The 18075-nt window shown below is 29.9% G+C and overlaps 2 pseudogenes; both read left to right on the top strand.

The window, feature by feature from the left end:
• The first annotated feature begins 11567 nt into the window (after positions 1-11567).
• LOC111740969 lies at positions 11568-11686 on the top strand (annotated as a pseudogene).
• Positions 11687-16460: 4774 nt separating this feature from the next.
• LOC105293263 lies at positions 16461-17206 on the top strand (annotated as a pseudogene).
• The last annotated feature ends 869 nt before the right edge of the window (positions 17207-18075 follow it).

Below are 18075 nucleotides of genomic sequence, written 5' to 3'. Positions count from 1 at the left end.
CATAATTTATCCACTGTACAGTTGCATAGACATTTACTGTTTAGACAGTTTGTGTTTGGTGCCAATTATAAACAGTGCTGTGCTGAAAATTCATGTCTTTGGGTGAACACATGTATAACCTTCTGTTATATATATATCGAGAAATAGAATTCTTGAGTCACAGTAGGTATGTTTATATTTAGCTTTAGTCAACACTGTTACAGAATTTTCCAAGTGCCAATATCACACTCCTAATTTATGAGTTACAATTGCTCTGCATCTTTACTAGCACTTGCTATTTTTTTTTTTTTTCATTTTAACTATTCTGGTGGGTGTATACTAGTATTTCACGTGTTTATTCACCTATCAGATGTCCCCTTTTGTTCTAGTCTTATACCTTTATTCTGTTGTGTTGTCTATGTATTTGTTTGTTTCTATTGAGTTATCTATTTGTATGTTTGTTAGTAGAAGCTACTTATGGATTCTAGTGACTTTTAGATTCACGTAGTATGGTGTATTATTATCTTTTTATATATATTGCTAGATTTAACTTATTTATGTTTTCTTAAAATTCTTACATCTATATCCCTGGAATATATTGTTATCTAATTTCATGTTCTTGTAACATCTTTTGCTGGTTTTGAAATCAAGATTATACTTTCCTCATAAAAAATATATATTTTCTCTATTTTTAAGAAATATAAGTGTTATTTCTCCCATAAATATTTGAGAGAATTCACTAGTAAAGCTTAGTCTGAAGATTTCTCCATGGGAAGAATTTTAAATAACAGTTTCAATTTATTTAATAGATATACAACTAGTAAGATTTTCTATTGTTTTTGTCACCTTTATCTTTCTGGGCACTTGTCCGTTTTATCTATATTGCCATAGGTATTGGCATAAAGTTGTTTTGAATACTTTCTTATTTTATTGATATCTGTAGGATTTGTAGTGGGATCTCCATTACATTCTTGTTACTGACAATTTGTATATTTTTCTTATTTTCCTAAATCTTTCTATGGGTATTTGATTTTTCATTTTCTCAATAAAAATGTCTTTTCTATTTTATTTAGTTTTGCTATTTTATTAATGTTATATATACACTTACTAGGTTTAAATTTCTATTCTGGAATGGAAGTTTTAAATCACTGAAATTGATCCTTTCTCATTTTCTAATATATGTAACCAGGCTAAATTCTTCTTTAAGCATATCTTTATCTGCATCCCACAAGTTCTAATACATTATGTTTTCATTTTGTTTCACTTAAAATTTACCTAAAATCTTCAAATTTTCATTTTTTTTAGTTCTTCGATGCATGCATTTAGAAGTCCCTTGTCTAACTTCAAATCGAGTGGAAATTCTCTAATCATCTTGTTATTATATTCTAGCTTTATTCAATTTTGTTATAAGTCATAGTCTGATTAATTTTAATAATTTGAAAATTTTGGAGGCAATTTTTATTTCTTATATTATAGTAGATTTTAGTAAATGTTCAATATACAATTAAAAGTTATATCAATCTATCCTTAATATGACAGTGTTTTATGCATCTCAGTATTGTAAATTTAATGCTACTTTTACATATATGTAAATTATTACCACTGTTAATTATAATCTATATTCTTACTGGGGTTTTTGTCTAATTCTTCCAACTGCTATTGTGATAGGTATATTAAGATTTCTTAGTCTAATTGTAGATTATTAAATTTCTACTTCTAGTTTTGTCAGTTATTCCTTTATGTAGTTTGAAGTTATGTTTTTGAGTGTATACATAGTAAAGATCATGATACATTTCTTTTGGGTTTTTTACTTTGCATTATTATACATACCTTTCTGTACTCCTTTATTTCTCAAAGTCTTTGAATCTTTTCAATTCTATTCATTTTTTAAAAAATTATCCCCTTTTACATTTTGCTTTTTAAGGCATTCATTGTGTGTAAATTTTCTTTTTAGTTTTGTCTCCACTCTGAAATACTTTTTTACTATTTTATATCTTATTCTTCACTGAGTGTTATCACAGTATTTGCTAGTTTATCTAATTATGATGTAATGCTTTTCTTTCATATATTTGATCATTTTCTAATTATTTTAGGTTATTTTGAAATTTTAGTTTATACTCTTCATCTCTGTTATAGGTAAATTTTTTAGTAATTTCTCTAAGGATATTTTTCAGTTTCTTACCATAATTTTTTCTTATAAAGGCTGTGAGTGAAATTTGATTATGATACTTTTCCTACTCATTTTTATTTAAAATTAATTTTCGAAAATGAGAAATGGCTAAAAATAGTTTTCTGTCTTATAAAGATTAAAAAGATATGGCTTTATATTCTCTAAGATCACTTGATCTTTTTTTTCCTTCTCCTACTGTAACAATTTTTTTCTTTTTTCCATTTCTATTTTCTTTGTCTCAAATTTGTAATTTATATCTCTTAGTTTTTCTCAGTATGGGTCTCCCCACCCCCACCCCTCCCTGGAGGATAGTTTCAATGACTGTTTTGCTTTAGCCCTCTCATGAACAGAGAACATGTGACCTGCTGTAATCCCCCATCTCATAATTTTCATACTTTCGTAAAACCCTTTCCCTGTGATTGTGAGCAGAACCGTGACTTTTTTCTAACCTATAGACTACAGCAGAAAGGATGTGATTTCATACCTGTGTTTATATTAAATGATTTAGAAACTCCACCTTACTAGCAAACTTGCTCTAGAGACTTTCTCCCCTATCTGGATTTGAAGAAGTAAGAAGCAATTCCCAGAGGTCCACATCGCAAGGAAGTTAGGAGATCTTTCAGGAGGCAGTCAGCAAGAAGCCAGGGCACTCAGTTTTCAACTTGCAAAGAAATGCATTTTGCCAAAACTTAAGTCAGCTGAGAAGTGACTCTTCCCCATTAGAGGTTTCAAATGAGAATTCAGACTGACGAACATCTTGATAGCAGTCTTATTCTGAGAAGACTGTGTGGACTATAGCATGCAGTGTTAAGTAGAAGACCCCTATAAGTCATGTCCCCCAAACTCCTGACACACAAAAACTGAGATAATATATGTGCATTGTTAAGCCATTAAGATCATGGTGATTTGTTTTACAGCAGTAGACAACTAATATAAGCCTCTTCAGATCTTACTTGCAAACCCTTTCAATGTAGGTGTGCAGAACTCTTCCAGTTTCAGCTACTACCCTGTAATAATTGGCTTTCTGAACATTTTTAGTGTTTGCCTTTTACAATATTTGTGTACTTTTGTTCTCAGCTCTGGCAGACACACTTTTCTTTCCCTTGCTTATATAATGTATACTTTAGTGTTGTAGGTGATTTTTCTCTACCTGTTGTATTTTGGGGGTTCATGGGGATAACATTTTAAGTTAGTTTTTTAATGTTATCTTTTGGTATTTTTTGGTTATATTTTCCTTTTTTTTTTTTTTTTTGCTCTGTTTTACAAAAGGAATCAGAGAAATTAAAAAATATTGCCATCTTCCAAGAATTTCTTTATGCCATTTTTAAAATTTACTAGATCATGTCAAATTGTGCTCAAGGCTAGTTTACTCTCTAGATCTGTGGAAAACAGCTGTAATTACTAAATGTTCTTGGCAGCAGCAGGAATTGTCAACGTCTTTTCCTCATCACATTTTTAGATGTAAAATAGGGTATAACTATGGTTAGATTTTTATTTCCTTTTCTACTGTATTTATAATTTTTTTGAATTTTATAAACTTCATATACTCTGCTGTTTTTTCTTTGGGGTCATTTGCCTCTTATCCATCTGTGTGATTGTCCTATATATTTTGAAGACTAATGTGTTATTGTATTCATTGTAAATATCTTTGCTAAGTCTTCAGCTCCTATTTATTGCTTAATAATATATTTTATGCAGAAAAGTTATTATTATAAAGTAGTTAAATTTATACATATATTTCTTTTTAGTAGTTAAATTTATTCATATACTTCCTATTTGTACCTTGTTAAGATTTCTTCCCTTATCCATACTAATATTCTTTCAAAAATTTTAGTTTTGCTTTTCAAATTTAGATAATTAAATCTGAGAGAAAGTGGTCCATGTAAATGATACAAAATAGAGATTTATTTTTTTATTTCTTTGTAATGTCATTTCATTCATGAATCAACTTTTTATAATTGTTTGGTTCAACTTCTGGGAAAATTATTAATAGTTAATAATAATTAATTAATTGTACATACAAACAATTATTAATTACTAATAATTGGGGCAGTTAATAATTAAGAATTATTAATATTGATAATTTTAGGAGAATTTGATATTTTTATATAATAAAAAATAAGTTTCTAGAATTCTTTCCCACCTTTATATATTTGAATTATTTTGCCTGTCTTAAATTACTAATTTGAATATATAACATTGAATACACATTGTGATAGGGACAACAATGTCTCATTCATGAATTTTAAGGGAATGACATAAATATTTCAAAATTAAGTTTGAGTTAAACTATATGTTGCCATATTAATAATAATATACAGGATATTCTCATTCCTAGTTTGCAAGTATTTTTTTCTTTAATCAAAAATGAGAATCTTATTTTATTTTGCCAAATTTTTCTACATTTTTAGGTAATTATTTTACTCGATTTTTTCAATTTATAGTTTAGTAAATTATTCTGTTGAGTTTTTAAAATGAAAGTTAGTTACTCATAATTAGATTAGTCTTAATCACAAATTCAGCATGTACTATCATACATCTTGGCGTAGGATGACCCTTTTTTTTCCCTTTTAAATAGATTTTATTTTCTAAAGCAGTTTTTGGTTCATAGCAAAATTAAGAAGAGAGCTTCCTCTAATAATCCCCACCCCAACATATACGAAGCCTGTCCTGCTATCAACTTCCTGCACCAGAGTGGTACATTTGTTACAATTGGTGAACCTACATAGACACATCATTATCATCCAAAATTCATACTTTACTTAGGGTTCACTCTTGGTATTGTAGATTCTAGGGGTTTGGACAAATCTGTAATATCATGTATCCACCATTATAAACATACAGAATAGTTTCACTGCCCTAAAAATCTCTGTGCTTTTGCCTATTTTTTTCTCTCTCTGCCTCCCTTTCTCTTGACAATCACAATTTTTTTCTGTTTCTACAGTTTTGCCTTTTCATATTATCAAAGTTGAAATCATACAGTGGATAACTTATTTTTTACTTGTTTGTTTACTTGTTTATATCTGTTTGTAAACTAGATTGTTAACAATATCTTACATTAACCTATTTGTTTCTCTCCTACACTATTTCTCTACTGCCTTTTTGTTCCTACATCCTGGATGTTTAATAATGCTTTAAACATAGTTTTACCATATATACATGTTTGCTTAAATATGACATTGATTAGTTTTATTTTTATCTTTAATATAAATATAAGCTTTATATAATCTTCTGATATTTGCTTATTTAATTCAACATATTGTTGTGAAATCTCTACCAATTATTTTTTGGAGTATCTCCATCCTCTATTTTTATTTATGTTTTTTTACTATTAGAAACATTGTTGTTTTGAATAATTTTATGTATGTCTCATTTGCATATGTATAAAAAATTTTTGTTAGATTCTTAAGAATTGAATTGCTGGTTTATAGGCTATGTGAATGTTTAGCTTTACAAGATAATGCCAAATTATTTTTAAAGAGGATATCTTAATTCGCATGCACTCAAGTAATATATAAAAGATCATTTTATCTACAGTCTCTCTAACATTTGACATTGTTAAGCTTTATAATTTTTTATGAATAAAATTTTTACACAATTAAAAAGGTTTTAAAATAATATTTAAAATGATTGTTTGTTATGGCCTTCATTTGAGATATCCAAAGTAGTTAAAAGATTTTCAAACTTAACCAGTTCCTTTTCTTCTCTCTCCATCAAGAATTTAAAAATATGTATTATGAAACCAGTCTCAGACATGATCACTTTAGTATTCTTTATATTAAAATGTGTATCAAAATGTACTCCCTTGAGCTGGGTTTGAGATTTCACATTGATTATTACATGAGTTAAGTGGGAAGAATAGGGAAAATGATTTTACAGATCATATCAGTTGCCACCCTTACTACATTTTCCTGTCCTTTTTCTAGGAGCAATAAGGAGGACTCTTGATTAATCATAATATTTTAATAACTTGCCTAAGGTTACATAATTAATGTGTGGCAGAAAATTTGTTTTCATGAATGGCTAACATCATGTTTCTTTGGTATTTGACAATGAAATCTTTCTTATGACCTGTGTAATCATCCCCAGAAGATTAAATTTCTCTAAGAATATGTTTTTCACTGTTTGAGAAACAGTTCATTTTTCACCATTTACCAAAATTGTTCCTTGGAATTCTCAGGGCTTTTCGGTTTAAATATAGCAGGTTCAGTCAACAATGGCCAATCTCAGAAAACCACTTATTAAGTAGAAATTTACTTTGTCTTATATAATATAAAATTAAGAAAACTTTTAGAAAATGTTTCATTAAAACTTCAAAGCAGCATATAAAAGCATTAAATGTTTCAAACAATCTCACTGAAAGAAAAGTAATGGAGAAAAGATTTTACAAATATTCATTTTATACATATTTTTCTTCATAGTTGTTAGATCTTGCCCGAAGAAAAGTTGAACTTTGTTCTATGTAATCTGCATTAGTATATTGGTTTGAGAATTTGAGGGATTTTTCTCTCTGCTTTTCCAGTAATAGCTCAATAGTTTTTTAGAGGAATTATGAAACATATTATCTTATAAAAAGCACATTAATTTTATGCCCAGTTTAATTTTTTCTTATAGCCTTAGGCTAACTCATTATGAATGGAGTAAACTTGATTGTTTTAATATTGAGGGTCTGTTATGATAGGAATAAGTAGAGGGCATGAAGTTTCGTTCATGTATCATTTATTTCAGAAATCACAGATACTTTTAAAAAATGCAATAAAATAATTTAATAGAAAATTAATATGGAAAACAAGTATAAAATTGATTTAATACAGATAATTTTATAAATAACATGCTTTCATTCAAAATGGAATTGCTTAATGGTTTTAAAACATTGGTAAATACTCTTTTTTTTTATTTTGTTCTTTTAGAATTCTCACTCTCCTACACTGAAAATGTAAGAACTGAAAATGATATAATCCTTAGTCGAGATATTTCATATTTAAATTTTGATTTCATGTGATCAAGTCCTTTGTACATGAACAAAATTTTAGGAGTTTTTGCTTATTTTTGCCAAATATATTTGTGGATATATTAATTTTGTAAGAAATTCATAAGCTATATTTTATCCACATGATCAAATATTTCTGGGAAATGCTAGATAAAATAAAGTCATAGTTGTTTAAGGCAGTTCTTCATTGTCATATTTATCAAAAATTTTATTAAATCAAAGTACATCATGACCCTTGAAAAATAGAATACACAATATAACAATTTTACATCCCTACAGTACTTATGCATGTAACATTACATGGGATTCGTTTCTTCTGGAACACCTTTTGGGAAGTTATACTATATATGTTAGGTAATCGAAATAATTAATTTTGAAATGCTAAATTGTATTGTTATTTAATATTCCAATAATCTGAAATTTGAGTTTTATCTTTTAATCTCATCTGATTCGAATTATTCTTTATTGGATACATATTTTCAGCTTCATTTTATGTGGTTTTCACCTATCTCCCACCTTGTTTTCTTATAAATTTTTGTGCTATATTAACATGATAGGCTATGTAAATTGTTGTAGATGCAAAATCTTAGTTACTTGATTATTCTGAGACCAAAGATATTTCTACGGAGTATAGAAAAATATGATGAAGTAGTCCTTTTTCGGAATACATATTTGCCAGTTTAGTATTTATGCTATTTAAATAAACTTAAAAAAAAATTTTAAGCAGTTTTAGATAAACAGAAAGATTACAAAGATAGTACAGAAAATTAGGATTAACATTTGATATGTGTGTGGTACATTTGTTATATTAGTTTGATTAATATACTATTACTAACGAAAGTCCACATTCCACTCAGAATTTTTAATTTTGAGCTAATGTCCTTTATCTGTTTCAGGATCTTATTCAGTATAACCACATTTATTAGTCATGTCTCCTTAGGCATCTCTTGCTGTTACAATTTTTGACTTACCTTTTTTTTTAATGACCTTGTGAATTTTAAGGAGTATTGACCAGGTATTTTATAGAATGTCTTTAAATGGAATTTCTCTTATACTTTTATCATTATTAGACTAAAGTGCCATTTTCATCACATCATCTATTAAGGGTACGTGTATCAAAATAGCTTACCAATGTTGATGGTGACCTTGATCACCTGGCTAGGTAGTGTTTGTCGGGTGTCTTTATTGTACAGTTACTCTTAAACCCATTTTCTATGGTAGCCTTTGTAAGGAAGTCACTAAGCACACCTTATATTTGTAGAGTGGTAACTTATGTCCTCTTCCTTGAGGGCAGAATATCTGCATACCTTATTTGGAGTTCTGCATAGGAGATTTGTCTCTTCTCCATTTATTATTTTTATTTATTTATATTAGTATGAACTTATAGATATTTATTTTACACTTTGGATTATAATCGAATATTATATTATTCATATTTTCTCTCATATTTTTAGCCATTGGAGCTCTTCCATTGACACCTGATTCCTGTGTCTCTGACATGTTCCTGTCATGTTTCTTTTCTTTTTTCTTTTTCCTTTTTTTTTAAAAATTTCTTAAATTTTGTCACTACAAGATGCTCTAAGCTCATCTTCTATATATCTTAGGTCAGGCATAGAATCAGCCATTTATTCTCGGAGCCTTGTTCCTTTTATTTGAGAATAGAAATAGAAAGCAAGATCAGAGCAGTAGGTACACTTGTTGCCACTGAGGCTTCTTTGTTTTGAGGCCCTCTTAGCCGTCGGGGAAAAGAGATATATGTGTGTATACTAACTACAGTATATATGCATATCTATAAAGATTTCTACATGTAATCATCTTTATCTATATTAAACTAAATATAATTTAATACTGAGGTCTTCAATTTTATTACCACATAAATCATTTTAGCCTCTTTCCCTTGCTTATCTGAAAATTCCCACTCTGTGATTCACCTTACTTCCACCATCCACCACACATTTACTTAATCAATTGTAGTATAATGTATACCAGTATTAGAATTGTTTCCCATGGTATATAACCCCATACAACATGAGAAACAATTTTATCAACTACAGTAATTATGTATAGTTTTTGCATTGTTGGTAGTGGTATTTTGTTGTTTTGCTTTTTGTTTTTGCCTTTATTTAGCATTACAGATTGTACTCGCTTCTAGAAACCTAGACCAGCTAAGCTCTTCAGTGAAGTTGTTTCACACATTTATAATACAGTTAGATTGATTTGTTATATTCTTATTTCATCATGGAATCTCTGACTCCCAAAATTATTGTTAAAAATTCACATACATTAAGGTTCACTCTTTATGTCTTAAAGTTCTGTGGGTATAGAGAAGAGCATATGGTCAGATAACTATTGTTATAGTATCATACAGAGTAGTTTCACTGCCCACAAAATTCCCATGAACTTTACTTTTTCCTACCTTCATTTCTTGCACCAAACCCTTGGCAACCACTGAACTCTTTTCAACTATATAGTTTTACTTTTTTCCAGAATGTAATATTTAAGTTGGAATCATATAGTATGTACCATTTTGAGTTTTACTTCTTTTATTTAGTAATATGCAGTTAAGACCCTTCCATACTTTTTTTTGTGTTTTGATAGCTCATCTTTTATCCCTGAATAATAACCCATTATATATATGTAGCACAGTTTGTTTATCCATTTGCCTATTGACTGACATTTTGATTGCTTCCAGTTTTTGGCAATCACAAATAAAACTTAGATGAACATTTGCATGTAGCTTTTTGTGTGAACGTAAGTTTCAAATCAGTTATATAAATAATTAGGAGTGTTATTTCTGGTTGTATCGTAAGACCATGTTTAGCTTGGTAATAAACTGCCAAACTGTCTCCCAAAGTGGCTGTCCCATTTTGCATTTTAACTAGCAATAAACTCAGCAGTGAAAAACTGAAAGCTTTTCTTCTAAAATCAAGAACAAATAACAGTGAACATTCTCAACATTTCTATTTAAAATAATACTGGAAGTCTTAGCCAAAGAAATTAGGCAAAAGAAAAGAAAAAGGCATCATAATTGAAAAAAAGTAAAAATGTCTCTGTAAACGGCATGATGTAATATATAAAAGACCCTAAAAAATTTAAAAAATAAAAATAAAAAGTTAGAACTAAGAAATAAATTCAGGAGAGTTGTAGGTTATAAAGACAATATATAATAATCAGTTGTATTGAGTATGATAGCTGTGGACTTGTCATATGTTGAGGTGTTTCCCTTCTATACTCAATTTTTTGAGAGCTTTTATCATGAAAGATTGTTTAATTTGGGGACAAATTTCAAGTCACCTATCTTTTGCAGAGAAAATGTTTTTATTTGTAATGCAGTCAAACAAGGAGAGCAGAGTCAAAGCTCAAATTAGTCTCCTCAAAGGTCTGAGACACATTTTAAAAAATGAAGGAAAGAGGAGGTTATAGATATTCATAACTTTTTATTGTACAATTTTGAAAATTAGCCATGTAGGGTAAGGGATAGGAGAGGTAAAAGAAAGTACAAAGACATTTCAATCTTGTAGAGTTTGATTGGTCAATTGTATATTTGTCCATATTTGTTTCAGGGACAAGATCGTCCTTATTGAAGGACACATATATGTGCAGTGCTGTTTCTGTGAAAATAGTTCAAGATCTGCATTAGGGAGTAAACCAGCCTGATCTGTGTAAGCACACCCCCCACCCCAAACACACACATGCACACACACAAAACTTTGGTAGTGTCTGTTATCCTTTTGTTGAATATTTTTTTCTGTGTCTATGGAGAGTATCACATAATTTTTATCCTTCATTCTGTTAATGTGCTGTATTGTTTATAAATTTGTATATATTAAAACATCCTTGCATCTCACTTAATCATGATGTATATTACTTTTAATGTACTATCGAATTTGGTTTGCTAATTTGTTGATTTGTGCATCTATATTCATCAGGGATAGTGGCTTGCAGTTTTCTTGTAATGTCATTATCTGGCTTTGGTATCGGGTTGATGCTTATAAAACTAGTTTGGGAGTACACCATCCTTTTCAGGTTTTGGAAAAGTTTGAGAAATGTTAACTGGCATTTATTATTTAAATGTTAAGTAGAATTCACCAGTGAAACCATCTAGTCTTGGGCTTTTCTTTGTTTAAAGGTTTTTGATTACTCCTTCAATCTTCTTATCCGTTATCGAGTATTTAGATATTCTACTTTGTGATGCAGTCTTGGTAGGTTGTATGTTTATAGGAATTTATCTATTTCTTCTAGGTTATCCAATTTGTTTTCACATAATTGTTCATAGTAGCCTCTCATAATCCTTTGCATTTCTCTGGTGTCAGTTGTAATATCTCCCCTTTCATTTTTAACTTTGTTTATTTGAATCCTCTTTTATTTCTTGGTTAGCCTAGCTAAAAGTTTGTCAATTTTGTTTACATTTTCAAAAAAACAACTCTCATCTATGGCCATGCCACCCTGAATGTTCTCGATCTTGTCTGATCTGAGAAGTTAAGCAGGGTTGAGCCTGGTTAGTACTTGGATGGGAGACCACCTAGGAAGACCAGGTACTGTAAGCATTAAAAAAAAAAAAAAAACCTCTTAGTTTTATTAATTTTTTTCTATTATCTTTCTAGTCTATATTTAATTTATTTCTGCTCTATATTTTATTATTTCCTTCTCTCTGCTAACTCTGGGTTTAGTTTGTTATGGCAGTGTCTGCCACTGGGATCCTGAACCATCAGAAATATTGGCAGACTATGGCTATGAGGAGGCTGAAGTAGAGAATAGAGTCCTTTGATGAGGTATTGAGAAATTAGTGATACATGAAGAAAAGCCTAAGCTAGGTAAAATTGGGGAAATATATTTTAATTTCTGGAGAATTTAGAAAATCATATTACCTACTCCTACTATTTTCATTGGCACTATGTTTCCCAATTAAGTCTCCTGCAGACTCTTTGCCCTTATATGTTATTCTGACAGGTGGAAAAGGTGGAAATATACTAGTAATAATCACATTCACATAATTTAAAAGAACTACTTTTGAAGTTTATTATCTAATGAATGAAACAAGAAAGTATTACATTTAACAATCAGATAATACAAGTAAATGCGGATATGGTATATTTCTAATATAATTTAATCCAACTATAGATTGTAAGATATAAAAGGATGAGGATTATGTTTTGTTCATTTTTGTATTCTCATACTAAACCTATACCTCTGACACATTTAGGTAATCATCAGATGTTTGACCAATTATTCAATGTAGTAAATGAGATTTATTGGTCAGTAACATAAATTTAACACAATTGTCCAGCCTCTCTTTTAGCAGTAGAAAGTATTTTTTATTGCAAGATTTGGGCCGATGATTGAAATACCCTATCAGATCTCTTTTTGACTATAGAGATAAAGTGAGTAGTCTGAACTCAGGTTTAAATGATCAGTAAGCTGCCATCTATTCTCTCCTATAATCATATTTTGAAGTGTTAAGTTTAAGTAGAAACAGTGAAAATTTTTCTTTGATTTATACATCTGATTTGGTCTGTAATTTTAACAAGCATTTTAAATTTTCAATTCATTTTAAGATGTCTTCTTTTAATATACTATTTCCTTATATATGAATTTCAAGGAGGCTTTAAATATGTGAATGAGGAAATGAAATAGTCGTATAGCTCACTTATAATATAAGATACTTGAAAAGATATCATGTACTGATGAGAACAAAGTGTTGGAATGGTGTGAAATGGGCTGGTACCAAATGAAATTGGTATAGGGAAGAATGAGAGCCACCCTGAGTCCTGGAAAAGAAGTGAAGCATGGTGGAAGTTGATGGAAGGTAATGGAGAAAAGAAGGGCATTAGCCAAACATTGCCAAAGTGATTACCACACTCTGGTGCAAAATCATTCAGTGGAAACCTTTTCCCATCTATTTCAATTTTCCATGCAATTGGTCATCTGACAGCTGCAGCATAGCTTCCCAAGTTCCTTACCAAAGAAGGTTTTCTGAATTATTTCAAAAGCATATTAGTAAGGGTCAAGGAACAAGAAATTAAAATTGCTCTGCTATTAATCTATAAACATACTGGTCAAGAATACATAATATCTACTTAAAACAAGTTTAGAACTGTCGCTTTGCTCATTTTAGAGTCTACCTCCAGCATAGGGATTGGATCTTGGGCCCTCTGCCTAAATATTTTTGGATAAAGTCTCACAATTTACAGTGAAAATCAACATTCACAGAGTATTCTCAATTTTGTAAAAAATCAATGAGAGAAATTGTGAAAGCTGCTTCTAAGCAAAGGCAACTGATGGATTGTTTTTGCAGAAGAGGGGCTGGATTTGCCTTTCGCATATCTTTGATGAAGTGTGAAGTTATATAGGAAGCTTTGTACTCTAAGGCCATAGACAATAACTATGCCTCATTACCCCTAGGATGGGCCACATAAGATGAATAATTACTTAGGCTATAAATACTGTCACCCATTACTTGGTACAAGGCAAGATCAAATAATACTTTAAAAGAATGCTTTCAGGCTAATATTATAAACACCCATTCTTATATTCTACAAGATTTTTTGGTAAGAACACATGTGTATAAATTTAAATATTCTATCTTATTTGAAAATATCCATTTATATAGAACTAGACCCCCAAAAAAGAGTATAAGAGCCTAAATATATATTTTTTAATAATTTATTTTTAAATTACACTTGACATACAAAATTATATTAGTTTCAATTGTACAACATAGCGACTAGACATTTATACAACTAACAAAGAAATTACCTTGAAATATCTAGTACCCACCTGATACCATACATCGTTATTACAGTATAATTGACTATATTTACTATGCTATATTTTCATCCCCATGATGAAAATATAGCATAGTAAATATAGCATATGCATTAAACTATGTCAGATAATAACTTTTTTTGTTGTTCAGAAACTTCCAGTTTTTCCTTATCTTATTCAGAATAACATTCAATTTCCTTACCATGGACTATAACATCATAGAAAATCTGTCTCTTTTTTATTCCTGTATCTAATCTCCTTCTCTTCTTTCATTTACTTTCTTGCCATACTGACTTGCTCTTCTTTGATCATTCTAAGTGTTTTTTCCATTTTGCAGCAATTGCTTTTACTTCCTCTGCTGGCAATAGTCTATGTGTGGTCCACTCATTTCCTTTTTAAATTTTCTGTTCAAATATTAACAGAGATACCTTCCTTGCTTGATGAGATACCTATTGCACACTTGAATTTCTCTACCCACTTACCTATTTTTTTCAAAGAATCTCTCATGATATGTAATTATTATGTACCTTGTTTATTTTTTATTGTTTCTCATTCTCATCCAAATATAAGCACCATAAAATAAGGAACAGCATCTATTTTGTCATTGCCTATAAAGTAAATATTGTTTGTATGAATGAATGGATTTATCTATCTAAAGAAAAATAAAGGTGCATGAAATAAAATATATCTAGCTTGACAAAACCAGATAGCATTTGTCTTGACTGAAAGAAAAAAGTGCATCTTTATTATATAATATTGGAAGTAATGTAGTAATGTGGATAAAACTGCCAAAAAGTAATGATATATTAATTGCACTGATCTTATGTTTTTTATTAATATTTCTCACTGACCATAGAGAATATTGGAATTCATAATATTCAGAGTTGCACGCATTTGAAATGTAAACTTGGATAAACTATGCTAATTCTATAGCTCATACTATAGTTAGGGAAGCCAAGTCCTTACAGAATAATATGTCAGAGCATTTGGAAAAATGCCTATGATTTCATGTGAAAATAACTTAATACATTTCACAGGTGAATGGTTTTTTGCAGTATATTAAAACACATATTAAAAATCACTTTAAATAGTGCACGGTCTAAATGAATGTTTTACTCCTGTTGCTCTGTTTGTTTTTTTTTTAATGGCATTAATATTTATTAGTTAATCTAGCCTACATTGTATATTCATCAAGTGATACAAAAAGGCTTTAATTTTCTTTTGAAATTTGAAAAGAGACAAGAACCACAAGAATTGTGACTTACTCTCCAAGAATAATAAAGAGGGACTAGAATTTGACAGGTAAAGAAGGCCGTTTAAAGACATTCCACAGATTTGATTAAAACTTTGAAGATTAAATCTATGAAATTTGCATTACAGAAAGAGCTGCCTTTTCTAGGGTATAATTTTTAAAAAATTTATATAATTTCATATGCTATTTAAAGATTGGCACTGTGAAGCATGTGGGGAAAATATCTGTATAATCTAATTAATAACCTGTCCAGAGATCAGGGATCAGGATGAGTGCTGATATTTCAGTCTCTATTACTCTGTATGAAAGATGGACTACTCAATATATCTTTCATGTTAGAAGTTTATGAGGTTTCCTTAATAACTTATCAGGTAGTATAAGACCTTACTGTGTAAAATATCTGACAATGCTTCATTTCTGTTTTACAACTATGTTATGGTAGTTACTTTCAGATTCTCACTAGCACTTATGCAAGTGAAAGTAATTACTCAGATTGTATCTTTGACCTTTTAGTATTTTACTGGTGGGCATTTGACTGTCCAGTAAATGAAGTTGTATATATCTTGGAACAAACTATAATAACTGGAATAATCATGCCTTTTTAATCTCAAGTTACACAACTTTTAGTGTTCAGCAAATCAAATTAGTGGAATTTTTCCAAAGTATTCAACTCAATTAGATACATAATAATCCATCTTCCAAAGCAATTGACTCAAGATGTTACTATAATTATACAACTACAGTATCAAATTACTGAAAACTCATCGTTTGTGTATCCAACCAAAACTTTATGTAATAAGGTCTCCTTCAGTTTATAAATTCACTATTTCTTGTTAAAAGGACAATAACATTGACCTTCCAATAATGAAGTTTACAGTTTCTTCTTTTTAAATTTTTCTTGGATCATGATAAATTTTTACTGCTTATTTGTAATCTTTGTAATAACAGACTGGACATGCTATCAAATATAAGTCCCAAGTCAGATCTCCTTTTGTCATCTCTATTTTGTCATTTTTCTTAACCCTAAGTATGTTGTCAATCAGATGGTATTTCATCCAATGTTGCTATACTCCATCTTGCTCTAGGATCTATGTGCGTATTTTCCCTCTTCTGAATACCAATTCTAGCCTAAATAATACTGAGTTGTGATTTTTTTAAATAGAAAATTTTGGCAAATAAAATTAGAAAGGATGATGAAAAATGAATAGCCTACAAAGAGAATAAGACATAGGAGAACATAAATAAATAAGGTTAATTTAAAATGCATGCTGTGGATGCCTGCTGTCTTGATTCCCCAACCTGCCATGGCTTCTCCCAAGGCCACTTCCTACACAGATGATTTCTACTACTGCCCTGTCAGGAGATGCTCAAAATGCCCCTGTAGACTCTGGAGTGTCAGCATGTTTTCTGTGGAAAATGCTTCCTGACCGCAATGAGAGAAAGCATAATACATTGTCGTCTCTGTTGTGGAAATGTGACTAGAAGAGAGAAGGCATGTCTTGCATGGGCCTTAGACCTTGAAAACATCATGAGGATGTTTTCTGGGAATTGCAGATGCTGTGCAAAACAGATGAAATTCTATGGCATGTGACACCGTTACAAATCTTGTAAGAAAGACCAAGATGAATATGGTGTTTCCACTATCATTCCAAACTTTCAGATCTCTCAAGATTCAGTAGGAAACCATAACGGTAGTGGACTGTCCACAACTGATAATAGAAAATTATCAGGAAAATGCAAGTTCTTCTTGCATAGAATGCATTCTACCTTTAAGTGTCCTTTGTGTCAAGAATCAAATTTAACCAGACAGCATTTACTGGATCACTGTAACAGTAATTACCTATTTTCAATAGTTCCTGTGACCTGTCCTATTTGTGTGTCTCTTCCTTGGGGAGATTGTAGCCAGATTATTAGAAATTTGTTAATAATATAAATCAAAGATATTGGTTTGGTTATCGGGAATTTGTGAACCATCAGCTAGATGAGAAAACCCAGTATCAAACAAACTGCTGTTGAAGAATCTTTTCAAGTAAACATCCGTAGGCTGTAGCCATCTCTGCATGCTTGCACCTGCAAGTGTCATCTTTAAGGAGAAAACTACATAAAGTCACTGTTTTGATAACTTGATGTGTGTAGAAATAAAAGTAGTTCAGTCTATTGTTTTAGTTTTTAGATGAAAAGTAAAAGTGGGCCATGTAAAAATTTCATCCTCTTGATAAGTTAAAAAAATCAAAGTTAGGACAATATCTTTAAAAGCAGTAAAAGGATTATATTTTATTAATGTAATGGTGAAAGAGAATCCCTGTTGTACTTCATCATTTTTATATTACATATTCTTAAATTTTATCTTTATGTTGCTTTTGAAATTCAACATACTTTCTCCCATTGATGATACTGCACAAAGTAATACACAGTAGCAAATTCTGAAAGATGTGATTGATATAATAAACCTGACAAGTCTGAGCCAGTTAGCAGAGTTTCAGAATGGAGACTTGAAGTGCTAAATGAAGCAATTCAAAGGAAATTTTTAAAAATGGATTCTAGCTGAAAAATTCAACTATAAGAACATAGTAGTTATATAATATTTAGTATTTTTGAAGACTGGTGAGATTTCTTTAATTTTTTTTAACTGTTTAAAAAATGAAAACTCAATGTAAAGATATTTTATTTATTTACTTATTTAATTTTTACTATTAAAAGGAAATATCAAGAGAAAAAATGTAGTTCCTTTGTGGGCAGTTGGTAATTTTAAATCTTGTTTGTTTGGCTGACTAATTTGTAAGACTAAATTATATTAAGCTGAATTATAGCTTGTTGGCCTCAAAAGTTTCAATAGCCAGTATCTCTGAATAGCTAAGATGAAACTTTTTTATTGGAAACTAATTCAATTGGTTATACTACATAGATATTTAAATGAGA

The sequence above is a fragment of the Pteropus vampyrus genome, unplaced genomic scaffold (assembly GCF_000151845.1).
Source record: "Pteropus vampyrus isolate Shadow unplaced genomic scaffold, Pvam_2.0 Scaffold70, whole genome shotgun sequence".
Taxonomy (NCBI): Eukaryota; Metazoa; Chordata; class Mammalia; order Chiroptera; family Pteropodidae; genus Pteropus; species Pteropus vampyrus.
Note: the sequence above shows the minus strand (reverse complement) of the source record. Positions and strands in the feature narration are given on the sequence as shown.